This window comes from Triplophysa rosa, linkage group LG7 (genome assembly GCF_024868665.1).
Source record: "Triplophysa rosa linkage group LG7, Trosa_1v2, whole genome shotgun sequence".
NCBI classification, from domain to species: Eukaryota; Metazoa; Chordata; class Actinopteri; order Cypriniformes; family Nemacheilidae; genus Triplophysa; species Triplophysa rosa.
Window position 1 is genome coordinate 17,687,208 of NC_079896.1, and position 13,481 is coordinate 17,700,688.

Below are 13,481 nucleotides of genomic sequence, written 5' to 3' on the forward strand. Positions count from 1 at the left end.
AGGCCGGTCGCGGGGTGCAAGCACCTGGGAAGTGCCCGGCGGGTCGGCTGTTCGTTCCAGTTCGGCTGCGTCCTGAGGTCCTCCAGTGGTGTCATTCCTCTAGGCTGGTTGGCCATCCAGGAATAAAGGGACCCTGCCGTCTGTGCGCCAGCGGTTTTGGTGGCCGTCGGTCGCCATCGATGTCAGAGAGTTTGTGTTGGCTTGCCCGGTCTGTGCGCAAAGCAAGACTACCCGCTGCCCTCCCCCAGGTCTGCTACGTCCCCTCCCCATTCCCTCCCAGCCGTGGTCACACATAGCCCTGGATTTTGTTACTGGCCTTCCCCTGTCTAGAGGGCACACTGTAGTCCTTACGGTGGTGGACCGATTTTCCAAGGCGGCCCACTTCATCCCTCTCCCCAAGCTCCCATCCTCCCGGGAGATGTCTCAACTGATGGTGGACAACGTCTTCCGCCTTCATGGCCTTCCGGTCGACGTCGTGTCTGATAGGGGTCCTCAGTTCACCTCTCGGCTTTGGAAAGAGTTCTGTCGACAGATCGGGGCCTCAGCGAGTCTGTCGTCAGGTTTCCATCCTCAGACCAATGGGCAATGTGAGCGAGCCAACCAGGAACTCGGACGGAGACTCCGCTGTCTGACATCCAACAATCCCAGTTCCTGGAGCCAACAGCTCTCGTGGGTGGAATATGCTCACAACTCCCTACCCGCCTCAGCCACAGTTATGTCCCCATTTGAGTGCTCTCTGGGTTATCAACCAGCTCTGTTTCCCTCCCAGGAACTCGATGCTGCGGTTCCCTCAGCTCTGGCATTCGTCCGGCGGTGCCACCGGACCTGGACGAGGGCCAGAGAGGTTTTGGCCCAAACCTCCTTGAGGACCAAGACAGTGGCCGATTGCCACCGGGTCTCTCCTCCTGCCTATGTGTGCGGTCAACGGGTATGGCTCTCCACCAAGGACCAACCTCTCCGGGCGCCTTCCCGTAAGCTGGCGCCCAGGTTCATTGGGCCATTCCGGATCGCCAAGGTGGTAAATCTAGTGGCCGTGCGGCTCAAGCTTCCTCCACATCTTGGTCGAGTTCACCCGGTATTCCATGTTTCCAGGGTTAAACCCGTAGTCTCCTCCCATCTCAACCCAGCGAGTACTCGGCCCACCCTCCCTCCCCCTCGACTGGTGGATGGCATTCCGGCATATACCGTCAGGAAGTTGCTGGACATCCGCCGTTGAGGCAGGGGCTTTCAATACCTAGTGGACTGGGAGGGTTATGGCACTGATGAGAGGTCGTGGATTCCCTCGCGGGATGTGTTGGACCGGTCGTTGATCATGGACTTCCACCGGAGACGAGGTAAGCCCCCTCCCTAAAGCGCCTAGGGGCGCTGGTGGGGGGGTACTGTCACGGTCTTGGTCTGGTTGGGGTATTATCTGCACGTGGGTTGTGTTGTTGTTGTCGAGCATGTGGCATCCACGTCTGCGTATTTTACCCTGCCCTCATGTCTCCTTAGGCTTCGCCGCACTGGTGATTTTCCCCCCACAAGACTAAAACTGTCTTGTGGGGGGTCCCTCAGGGATCAATCCTTGGTCCAACTTTGTTCTCCTTGTACATGCTACCTTTAGGGTCAATCTTTAGATGATACAATATTAGTTATCATCTGTATGCAGATGATCTGCAGCTGTATTTTCCTCTGATGACAGATTCATGTGTAGCTTTTGATAGTTTTCACAAATGTTTAACTGAAGTTAAAGAATGGCTTGCTAGGAATTTTCTGCAACTAAATGAGGATAAAACGGAATTTATAATCTTTGGGAATAAACAATTTGAGAGAGGCCAAACTGGAAACGTTGGACTACCGTCCTTTAATATAAACAACTATATTAAGTCCCTAGGAGTCGTCTTGGACTCGGAACTCCGATTGGATCGTCAAGTAAATAGTGTTGTGAAAGCATCCTTTTTTCAGTTGAGAAAACTGTCTAAGCTGAAATCTATATTGTCAAAGAATGATTTGGAGATTGTTATACATGCTTTTATTTCTACGAGACGGGACTATTGCAATGCTTTATATCTAGGCTTAAGTGCATCCTTGACAGCTCGCCTTCAGTATGTTCAAAATGCTGCTGCAAGGTTTTTAACGAACACTAAGAAATGGGAGCATATAACCCCTGTGTTGGAGTCTTTGCACTGGCTACCTGTAATATACAGAATACAATATAAAGTACTTATGCTTGTGTATAAGGCTCTAAATGGTCAGGCACCGGAGTATATAGAGGACATGTTGACCCCCTACAGAACTCAACGCTCATTGCGGTCCTCCCATAGTATGCTGTTGACTGTTCCACGATCTCGGCTGAGGCGTAGTGGAGACCGTGCTTTCTCTGTGAAAGCCCCTGCTCTATGGAATGCGTTACTCATATCTCTGAAGGTATCCCCAAGTCTGGACACTTTTAAAAAGAATTTAAAGACCTACCTATTTTCGAAGGCTTTTGGTGTTTGACTGGGTTCAAACCTTTTGGGCTATTTTAGTATGGGTACTATCAATGTTTTTAGTGTGATGGTATGATGTTGATTTATATTGTTTTACATTGTTGTCATTTATATTGTTGACTTACTTTTTTCTATTGCTGTACAGCACTTTGGTCCATTATAGTGGTGTTGAAAGTGCTCTATAAATAAACTTTGACTTGACACTCTGCACCTACATGCCCGCTGACTCATTACTCATTAAGCACTCGTTCACGTAACTACCTCACACCTGCCATCCTTTTCCTTCGCATTATGTTTTCCCCTTATATTTCCTCAGTGTCTCTTGTCTGTTGTCTGATCGTTGCTTCAAAAACAATCCAAGGTTTTTATTTAGTACAGTTGCTAAACTAACAAATAAACAGACTTCACCTGACCTGGGTATTCCGCCGCACCTTGGTAGCAATGATTTCATGAATTTTTTACAGAGAAAATCGAAAACATACGAGACAAAATAGTAAAAACTCAACCTCCAAGTCTGTCCTATAAATTAGTACCAACCATCGCCCAAAAAGAAAGGCTACAGTGTTTTTCACCTATAAAACAGGAAGATTTAATTAAACTTATTGCAACATCTAAACCTACAACTTGCTTATTAGATCCCATACCAACTAAATTATTAAAAGAGTTATTACCCGTTGCAATTGAGCCCATTTATAACATTATCAACTCGTCAATTAATCTAGGCCATGTCCCAGGACCCTTTAAACTGGCCGTCATTAAGCCTCTTATCAAGAAACCAAACTTAGACCCCAATGAACTAGGAAACTATAGACCGATTTCAAATCTCCCTTACCTGTCTAAAATACTAGAAAAAGTAGTGTCCACTCAGTTGTGCTCTTTCTTACAAAATAATGACATACACGAAAAATTCCAGTCAGGCTTTAGACCGCATCATAGTACTGAAACTGCGCTCGTTAAAATTACAAACGACCTGCTTATAGCATCAGATAAAGGTAACATCTCACTCCTAGTCCTGCTCGACCTTAGTGCTGCGTTCGATACTGTAGACCATAAAATACTTCTAGATCGCTTACACAATTATACCGGTATTCAGGGACAGGCACTACAATGGTTCAGATCTTACTTATCAGACAGACATCAATTTGTCCATTTAAATGGGGAATCATCAAATCTAACGCAAGTAAATTATGGATTACCTCAGGGATCGGTTTTAGGACCCTTGCTATTCTCCATATACATGCTGCCCCTTGGAAACATTATTAGAAAACATGGAATTAGCTTCCACTGTTATGCAGATGATACTCAGCTATATATCTCATCAAGACCAGATGATTCCTTCCAACTATCCAAATTGGCAGAGTGCATCGACGATATAAAGCATTGGATGACTTGTAATTTCCTTCTTTTAAATTCTAATAAAACAGAAATATTACTTATCGGACCAAAGACACGTGAGCAGAATATTTCGGATTATGACCTGCAAATTGAAGGCTGCACTGTTACTCCAACAAATACAGTTAAAGACCTTGGCGTTATATTAGACAGCAACCTGTCATTTAAAAATCACATCTCAAATGTCACAAAAACAGCCTTCTTCCACCTTAGAAATGTTGCCAAATTGCGAAATATTTTATGTGTGGCTGACGCAGAGAAGCTTATTCATGCATTTGTGACCTCAAGACTTGACTACTGTAATGCACTGCTTAGTGGTTGTCCTGCAGCATCAATAAACAAACTACAGTTAGTTCAGAATGCAGCTGCCAGAGTTCTAACCAGGTCCAGAAAATACGATCACATAACCCCAATGTTATCAACCCTTCACTGGTTACCCATTAAGTATCGTATTGACTTTAAAGTTCTTTTAATTACTTATAAAGCCTTAAACGGTTTAGCCCCTACCTACATAACAGAGCTTCTACCACACTACAACCCATCACGCTCTCTAAGATCTCAAAACTCCAGACTTTTGATAACACCTAGAATAACTAAATCCACCAAAGGGGGTAGAGCTTTCTCATACGTAGCACCTAAACTCTGGAATAGCCTCCCCGATACTATTCGAGGGTCAGACACACTCTCCCAATTTAAATCTAGATTAAAGACACATCTTTTCAGCCAAGCATTCACTAATACATAGCTAATGAACAGCAGCTACGCTAATTATTCTCTTTCTGTTTCTGCCCTCGCCTCGGGATGCCCATCCCGAGGTAGGGAGAGATTCCGCCAGGCCCAGATGAACGTCATATGCCCATCCACAACTAGAGATTACGCCAGCTACATCGGAAAATCCCGTGCCATCCTCCTGCGAGAGCCTGCGGACTGACTGACCATCCAGCTCCATCCAAGGCAATTCCATCACCACCCAAGAAAAAGGCGACCATCTGGCCGGCCCAGCTCAGACAATTCCATCCCCAACCGAGAGCAAAGACGGACTACCTGTCACATAAATGCTAAATTTACAATACTTGGTATTTAATGCTAAACTTACATCACACGACAGCAGTTTGAAGTTATGGCTGCACTCAGTGACTTTGATTGGAGGTAGCTGGGTGGGTGTTGTAGGGAGTGGGGGGGCTTGTTGGTTGTGGTTCGGGGCGTTTCATTTGTTGGGACTGTGTGGGTCTGGTCTGGTTGGTCTTGTTTTGTGGTCGATGTCGGACAACAGAGGAATAAAGTTAATTATGCCATTACTATTTTTCCCTGGTTGTTCCTCTGTTGTCTGTTGTTGATCGCGGAATGGGACCGGGTTGGACCTGCACGGTTTCGGCGGGTGGGGCTTCCTGGGTCGCGGCTCGTGGGCTCTCCCTGTTCTTCGTGGACGTTGCTCGGTGGCTTTGGTCGGGGTCACTGAGTGCAGCTATGACACGTCAGAGGAGATCTGGCCCTCCCGGCTGAGCCTGGTTTCTCCCGAGGTTTTTTTTTCTCCATTATTCAGCATTGGAGTTTGGGTTCCTCGCCACAGCAGAGCAGTGCAGTGTTGGCTTGCTCACCGGGAGACTGCATTTATTTATTTATTTATTCATTTATTTATTAGATATTATTTATTATAATGATCTTGCTTGGTCTATAAACACCATGCACTGTGCTGTGTTTTACCTTTCTGTGTTTTTCTTATTTGCTCCTGTAAAGCTGCTTTGGAACAATGCACATTGTGAAAAGCGCTATATAAATAAAATTGAATTGAATTGAATTGAATTGCTTGTTTGTAGCCAGTTTGATTGCCCCAGACGTAGCTGCGGCTCATCTGTAGAACTTTAGTTCTCTTTGTCGTGTCATAGTCTTGGATACCGTCTTGTCTCATCAAGTGAAGTTTCTCTCTCTCCTGTTACCTCGTCCGTCTTCCTGTTTCCCAGCAGCTCTCGTTGGCGTTCACCTCGACCTCTACCCATCGCAGGCAGCTACCCGCAGGCGGAGTCCAGATTCCATTCCTCGTCGTGGTTGACCTCCAGATTCTCAGCACGGGTCCCAGGCCGAGTGAGGTCCCCAGGCACTTCCATCCACATCTTATTGTCGGAGACCTATCCTCAGTCCGAGTCGCCGTGTTCATCCCTTCTGGGGACTCCAGTTCTCACCACCGCGGACAGCACGTTCATGGTTGTGTTTTGTTCTATTGACTGCTGCCTGTATTTAATAAATTCCTTCGGATTTCACCGCACTTGGGTCGTCCTGTATTTCTGTCATGACAATGAATTACTGTTGTTCTATTGGTTCCCATCTGCCAGATTACATCTCACCAATAGAATACCAATACACACCATTATAGTTTAAATGGCTAGGCCGCCCCGCGGGCCAGAGAGGCACAAGTATGACACAGGCTGTGTGTGCGGTCTTCTGAATCTCGAATATACTTTTAAAATAACGAAAAGACGAGAAACGTGAATGGCCCTTTAGCCTGTCAGAAACAAGATTCTCTGGCCTGATGAATCTCTGTTTCAAGCATCATATCTGGAGCATATCAGTACAGCACAATATAATTACAACAGTACGTGTGGAGATAACAGCATAATGCTGTGGGGGGGGGGGGGGGGGGGGGGGTTCAGCAGCAAGTACTGGGAGACTAATTGTCCTTGAGTGGGTGCTTAGGGTTGAACCCAATTGAACATCTCTGTAGAAACCTGAAATATCTGTCTACTGATGGTTCCCATCCAACCTGGCAGAGTTTGAGAGGATCTGAGGAGATGCCAGATAATTCCCAAATGCAGATTTGCCTTGCCACATCATATGTAAAAAGACGTGAGGCTGTAAATGTGCTTTAACCAAGTACTGAGTTAAAGGTTTGAATACTTATGCAATTTACTTATGTCAGTTTTAAAATTTTGCAGTTGTCTCAAATCTGTTTTTTGTTTAGTTATTATTGTGTATGGATTATGGAGTGTGGATTAATGTAAAAGAAATGTAATTTAAAGTAGTTTAACATAAGGCAGCAACAGGCAGGTATAATAACAATAATTGTGACAACTCCCTGTTTCAACCATAGCATTATCTATTCTTTGTGTTGCCGTCCACCTTGGTAGACTAGCCTACACCTGTTGTGCGTGATAGCCAGGAAATTATTGTTTGCTATTGTGATTGTCAAAACATTTTATAACAGAATTTCATTGTTTTCAATTTCAGGTGAACTGTCCCTTTAAATTTTAAGTACAGACCAGACATGGACATATCATTATACAAAGGTAAACACCTAGATCTAGAAGAAATAGACATGTGACATGATATATGTGAATTTACTTGGTAACCACTAAATTAATTCATTTCTAATCTTATCCCTAATAAAACACTGAAAACAGCGGTTACCGTTTCTTGTCTAGTCACTCTAATCACACTGGTAAGTAAAAATTACTCAAAACATCATTATTCAAAACAGCGTTTTCTAGTTTGCCTCACTAGATAATACTCAACTCAACTCAACTTTATTTATATAGCGCTTTTACAATTTTCATTGTTACAAAGCAGCTGTACATGAGACACATTGACTACAAGCAAAACAATCAAAGTTTTACCTGCAAAAACAAGAAAAGGTTGAAAACACAGAAGACAGACACACCCACACACAAAACACTCCACACACACAACACGCACACGCACCAACACACACAGACACACACACACACGTACGTACACAGACAAGTACGCACACACACACACGCTCAGTGAGAGCACACATTTAGGATAAAGGAGAGAGAAGCACAGGTCAAATATAACAGATAATAAATTCCTATATGCAATATTAATTAAGTAAAACTTTAAGATTCTAAAGCAGCCCCCCCGGTCAGGCAGATAGTGCAAAAACAGTATGCAAACGGTGGCGAGGAACCCAAAACTCTAATCGAGAAAAAAAACCTCAGGAGAACCCAGGCCCAACCAGGGGATTCCAGTTCCCCTCTGGCAAAAGCTGCTGCCTCTGCACAAGCTCCAGAGAACTTGCACAACAAGGCTAAATAAAATAAATAAACTTAATAATAAAATAAATTATAGTTTAAGATTATCATTAATAATCTAATAGCATTTGAAGTTTTGTGGTGAAGACATGTCAAGAGACCGCGTCCTTCTTTATCCAGCTCTATCATCTCAGCTCTTGTCAGGTCCCCACTTCCCATTCTCCGCTCTACCATCAGGTCAGGCCATGAACTGCATCCTGCTCGCTGTGGTAACCTTGGAACAATGAGACAAGACTGGCTGAGAGTAGAGTACTGTTCTGTACTCTTTGATGCAACAAGTACATCAGTTGTGTTTTTGGTTCCGGTTGATCTAACTAATGCAGCCTAAACCCTCTGAAGATTTATATTATGGAAGAGTAGTGTATGCAAGATTAAAAAGATGCGTCTTTAGTCTAGATTTAAACTGACAGAGTGTGTCTGCCTCCCGGACAGTGCAGGGAAGACTATTCCAAAGTTTAGGCGCTAGATAGGAAAAGGATCTACCACCTGCACTTGATTTTGAAATTCTAGGTATTACCAACTGACAGGACGCCTGAGAGCGTAATGCACGTGAAGGACTGTAATACAAAAGGAGTTCATTCAAGTACTGAGGAGCTAAACCATGTAAGGCTTTATAGGTCATAAGCAAGATTTTAAAGTTAACGCGATGCTTTATAGGTAACCAGTGCAAGGTTGACAGAACCGGGCTAATATGTTCATACTTTTTTTAATACTTTAATTTCGGTTTCATTTTTCTTTATGTCGATAAATCACTCATATTCGGCTCCCTTGCCATATAACAGCCTTTTTTGCTTATTTTATTTTTCTACTTTTTGATGTGCATGCGTCCGAAGTTTTTTTTAATACTGTCAGTTTTATGTACATTTTACGTAACTCTCACACTCTTTCAACATAAAACTGAAGCATCTTGCTGAATATTGTGCTCGAGATCTGAGAACAGTAACTGCGTCGTGGTTGATTTGATTGGTCAATGCTCTGTAAGAAGTAATTTCCGCCTTCTTAAATTTGATTGCCCACCTCATGTACTTTGACATTAGGGAGCGCTGCCGCACCAAAAGATAGGGCTTTTAGGCAGCCCTATTATTATGTTGGAAAAGTCACGCAATGACAAGAAATAATATCATGCTTCCAAATACAGATTAAAACTAGGCCTTAAAACAAGCCTGGTTTGAAAATGTAAGTAGAAAGTACAGATATTTGTGTAAAAATCTAAGAAATTGAAGTAAAAAGTCATCAGAAAAATAAATAGTGAAGTAAAGTACTAGTACAATAAAAATGTACTTAAATACAGAAACTACAGTTTTCAGTTTTGAAAGAAGGCTGCCTCGGTGTGGAGCTCTCCAGTTGTTTTACTGTTTAGTTTGTCCTGTTCTATGTTTATCCAATACAACTCAGAACTAAATTATTGTATATGTGCTGTACTTTACTACACATTGTCATAAATAAGCTTTAAATACTTAATCTTACTAACCACTTTTGTTAAATGGTGTTTTGATGTGTTTTGAGTGACTGATTTGATGGGTTCAGTCAGTGAGTCTCGTGAGTTCAGTGTTTGATATACGAGTTGTTTCAACAAAGTGAATTGGTTCAAATGAGTCATTACGTCGCGAATCGGACATTAGCGGACATTGACAAACTGTTTGTTTTTCACAGCTGTTAGGACATTACAAAAGATAGAAGTTAACAAGAAAAACACTTCACTGGATAGGATTTTCCTTTATGTCAGCTGCATGTGCGGAACACTTGTCAGGGAAGGAAAGTCAACATGTTTTTGAGCATATTCACACCCAGCAGTAATTCAGGTAAAAATATTCTCCGAATGTGCCATCTGAAACATGGATTCTGTCTTCCGACCTTGCTTTTGATTAAAGTGTGAGGGAGAGAGACTAGCGCTGAAATAATTCCTCGAGTTACTCGAGTAATTCGAATACAAAAATCATAAAGGCAATTTTTGTTGCCTCGAAGCTTTGTTTAATCCATTTAACTACAGTACACACGGAGAACTGCGTTTCCCCACGGACCGTTATTACTAACGCACAGCCCGCTAAACTCTATACATGTTACGGGGCTCTCAAGTCTCGCGCATTCACCATGAGACAGACACATTTTAGTCTGTTCACACGCTCACACGTATTTCACATATATTTATATATAAGTTATAGCTTATTGAAATGGTGAACTGCTATTTTACTTAGTTTTAGTCTATTTTGCAAGTGAAACTTGTTTTCCGGCAGCATTGAGTCCATAAAACTAGATGCCGAATCCTGTTATTTACACATGCCATCTGGCTGTTCTGCGTGTCTGAGTGAATGAACTGCACAGTTTAACGTGCTACACGCGTGATGCTCATGAATTTGTCTCCATCTGCGCTTTATGAGGACATGAACACATGAACTTCATCTCCAGAGTTACTCTGAGAGTTTATTTCAAGAACATTTTATTGTTTGAGTGAAGAAACAGACATACTAAAAAATAAGCGTCTTCAGACAACCTGACAAAATAAAAGTCTGGTTAACTCTGTACTTTATGTGGACAAATATATTACTATTTAATAGTAAAAAAAAAGAAACGAATTTAGATAAACTAAATGCATCATGCATAAGCTGAAGTTAGTTGTTTACCTTTTAAATTATTCTTTCTATTTTTATTAATGTTTCATATTTATACATTTGTATTATATTGCATTTTGAATGTAGTATGGCAATGTAATGTAATAAATGGGTTAACTTTCCACAGATATTAATTGCAATTTCAGCAATAACATTTTTATTTTTTCTAAAAAGGAAACAAATTAGTTGTTCATTTTAAGAGACCTGTCTTATTTTCTCTTGTATATTTAGTATTGCTCTTTAATAAAGAAAAGTATTTGTTATCCGAATACCCGATTAATCGATAGAAAATCAGTAGAATACTCTATTACTAAAATAATCGATAGCTGCAGCCCTAAGAGAGACAGTTCAGAAACTGACGTGTTCGACTTCATTAAGCACTGCGATGAACGATCGGAAAATGACATCAATGTTCCGTTAGAGCGTTTTAAAAGCATATGGAGCACTCTGTCCCGCGATGCTTTTATGCTGTTCACTACTCATAAATCACATTAAATGTTAAAATAAATCTTTGGCCGGGCAAAAATCAATGCGACACTGTGAAATTTTACCTCGCATGTTATAAAAAAACAGTCAAATTTGCGAGCATTTTGGTCGCAGTCTAGAGCCCTGGTGCTCATCAAGCTCCAACAGCGTGGCATTAGAACTGCACTGCCAAGCATCCATTTTGGGAATCTCCACTCGCTACCTAACAAAATGGACGAACTCCTACTGCTCTCTCGGGAAAATAAGGATTTTTCAAACTCTGCTGCTCTGTGTTTCACAGAAACGTGGCTGAATGTAGCAATTTCAGACAGCGCGTTTCATCTGCCAGACTTCCAGCTGTTCAGAGCAGATCGCGATACGGAATCAACAGGGAAATCGCGTGGTGGTGGGACTTGCTTTTACATCAACAAAATGTGGTGTACAGATGTAACAGTGTTAAAGAAGATGTGCTGTATTGATAGAAGTGCTCTTCATTAACTGTAAGCCATTCTTTTTCGTAAATTTACATTCCTCCACAAGCGCACGTGAGCGCAGCGCTACAACAGCTGGCTGATCAGCTGAACTGCCAAAATTTAAACAACGCATTACATGCCCTACCAGAGACAATAATATGCTGGACCATTGCTACACTACAATAAAAGATGAGTCATAGAGAGCAGGGTTTTTCCTGCATAGAGAAATTGGAGGCGGCCACCTCCGCCAAATGTCGTGCCGCCTCAGGGACTCGCCAAAATTATGTTGTGAGTCTTCACAAGAAATGCTGCGTGCATTTAACAGTCATTTGTAACTGCAGTTGCGACATTACGCCACAGTGGAGGCACTGTTTCGTTATCAGCACACTGAGGCGCTAAAAAGAGTTGCAGAACAAGAGTCAGCCTGTGTTTCACAGCTGTTTGTTTTGCATCCAACTACATTTAATTTATTGAAATGTCTTAAATTAACATGACATACATCATTGTAATGTTTTTAGCTGTGCAGTTGGATCGTTGAATCAGCGTATACTGTACACAGCGAGTTCGCCAGTATGAACGCACATTGCGTTCAGAACGACTCGCACACGAATGACTCATTTGAACCGATTCATTTAAACTATTGAACTTTTCAGTCACTAGCGAATATAAGAGATCCTTGAATCATTTAAAGTGAACCACAGAGAATGCAAGATGTGAATGAGCTTTGCTCATTTAGAAAGACTGGTTAATTCAGTTGGCTATTGTGGGCTGAAAAGTTAGTTGAAAATGATAAAAAAAAGCTTTATTTGATTAAAAAAAAACATTTCTGTTTGGTTGAATAAAAGTAATGTTTTATATAACTTAATAATTGTCATTTTTATCTAATTTTATTAGAACTTTTAATATGTCAAACTCAAAGTCACTTTGGTTAAGCCACTTAAAGGTACGGTAGGCCTGCGTGTGTGTGTATAAGATCAGGATGGCACCACCTCAGCCTCATTCTGAGCCAGGAAAAACCCTGAGAGAGCAGCTCTAAACTGCTAAAAACTGCTAAGCCAGTAGTAAGGACTGTAAAGAGATGGACCAACGAAACAGAGCAGACCCTAAAGAGTATTTTTTATGTTACTGCCACCAATTTGGATTAACTCACAGAGACTTCACATCATACATCAGTTTCTGTAAGGACATGTGCATCCCTACCAGGACTTATTTAACGTACAACAATGAAAAACCATGGTTCACACCAAAACTCAGACAGCGTCAACAGGCCAAAAAGGATGCCTACAGGAGTGGGGATAGAATCCTGTACAATCAGGTCTAGAACACACTGACAAAGGATATTAGAGTGGCTAAGGCGCTGTGTCCATGGAGGTGTTTACGCCTGCAGCCGATGTGTTTTTTCAATTGTTTCCTATGGAAACGCCGCGCTTTAAAAAAAAGGCATCAGCTGACCGTTTTTTTCCGCACTCTGCGCTGGTGCTATGCATTTTTTTCACGCTCGGCGCCGGCGTTCGACCGAGTGCCCTGAGTTGAAAAATGCTCAACTTTGGGCAGAACGCTGTGCCTGCAGCGGGCGTTTTCAGCTGAGCTCCTGCCTTTTTCAGCCGCGTACATGCGCCACGGTGGACACAGCCCCTAAGAAGAGCCAAGCTAAAAAGCTAGAAAACCAGTTCTCTGCCAACGACCCTGCTTCAGTTTGGAGAGGCCTGAAAGACATCACAAACTACACGACACCACCCCCCCTGCACTGAGGCAAATCAACAGCTTGCTGATGACCTGAATGAGTTTTACTGTAGATTTGAGACCCCTGACCACACTAATATATATAAAACTTTTCAAAATATAAAATGTATTTTGCCTCCTGGGCTGGGGCTTCCATCCTGTCTAGAAATATGGCAAAATGTCTTAATAATGCTAATGCTAAATTTGCAAACAGGTTATATGCTTAAGTTATGCCTTTAAAACAGCGACATCTGCTGACAGACCCACTCACCTTCATAATCATACTTTAGATTCAATACTGTCTGA

The 13,481-nt window shown here is 42.3% G+C and overlaps 1 protein-coding gene across 3 annotated transcripts in view; it reads right to left on the reverse strand.

Annotated features, from left to right (window-relative positions):
- tbc1d23 (TBC1 domain family, member 23) overlaps window positions 1-13,481 on the reverse strand; it is a 521,932-nt gene that overhangs the window by 474,399 nt on the left and 34,052 nt on the right. The window lies entirely within an intron of this gene.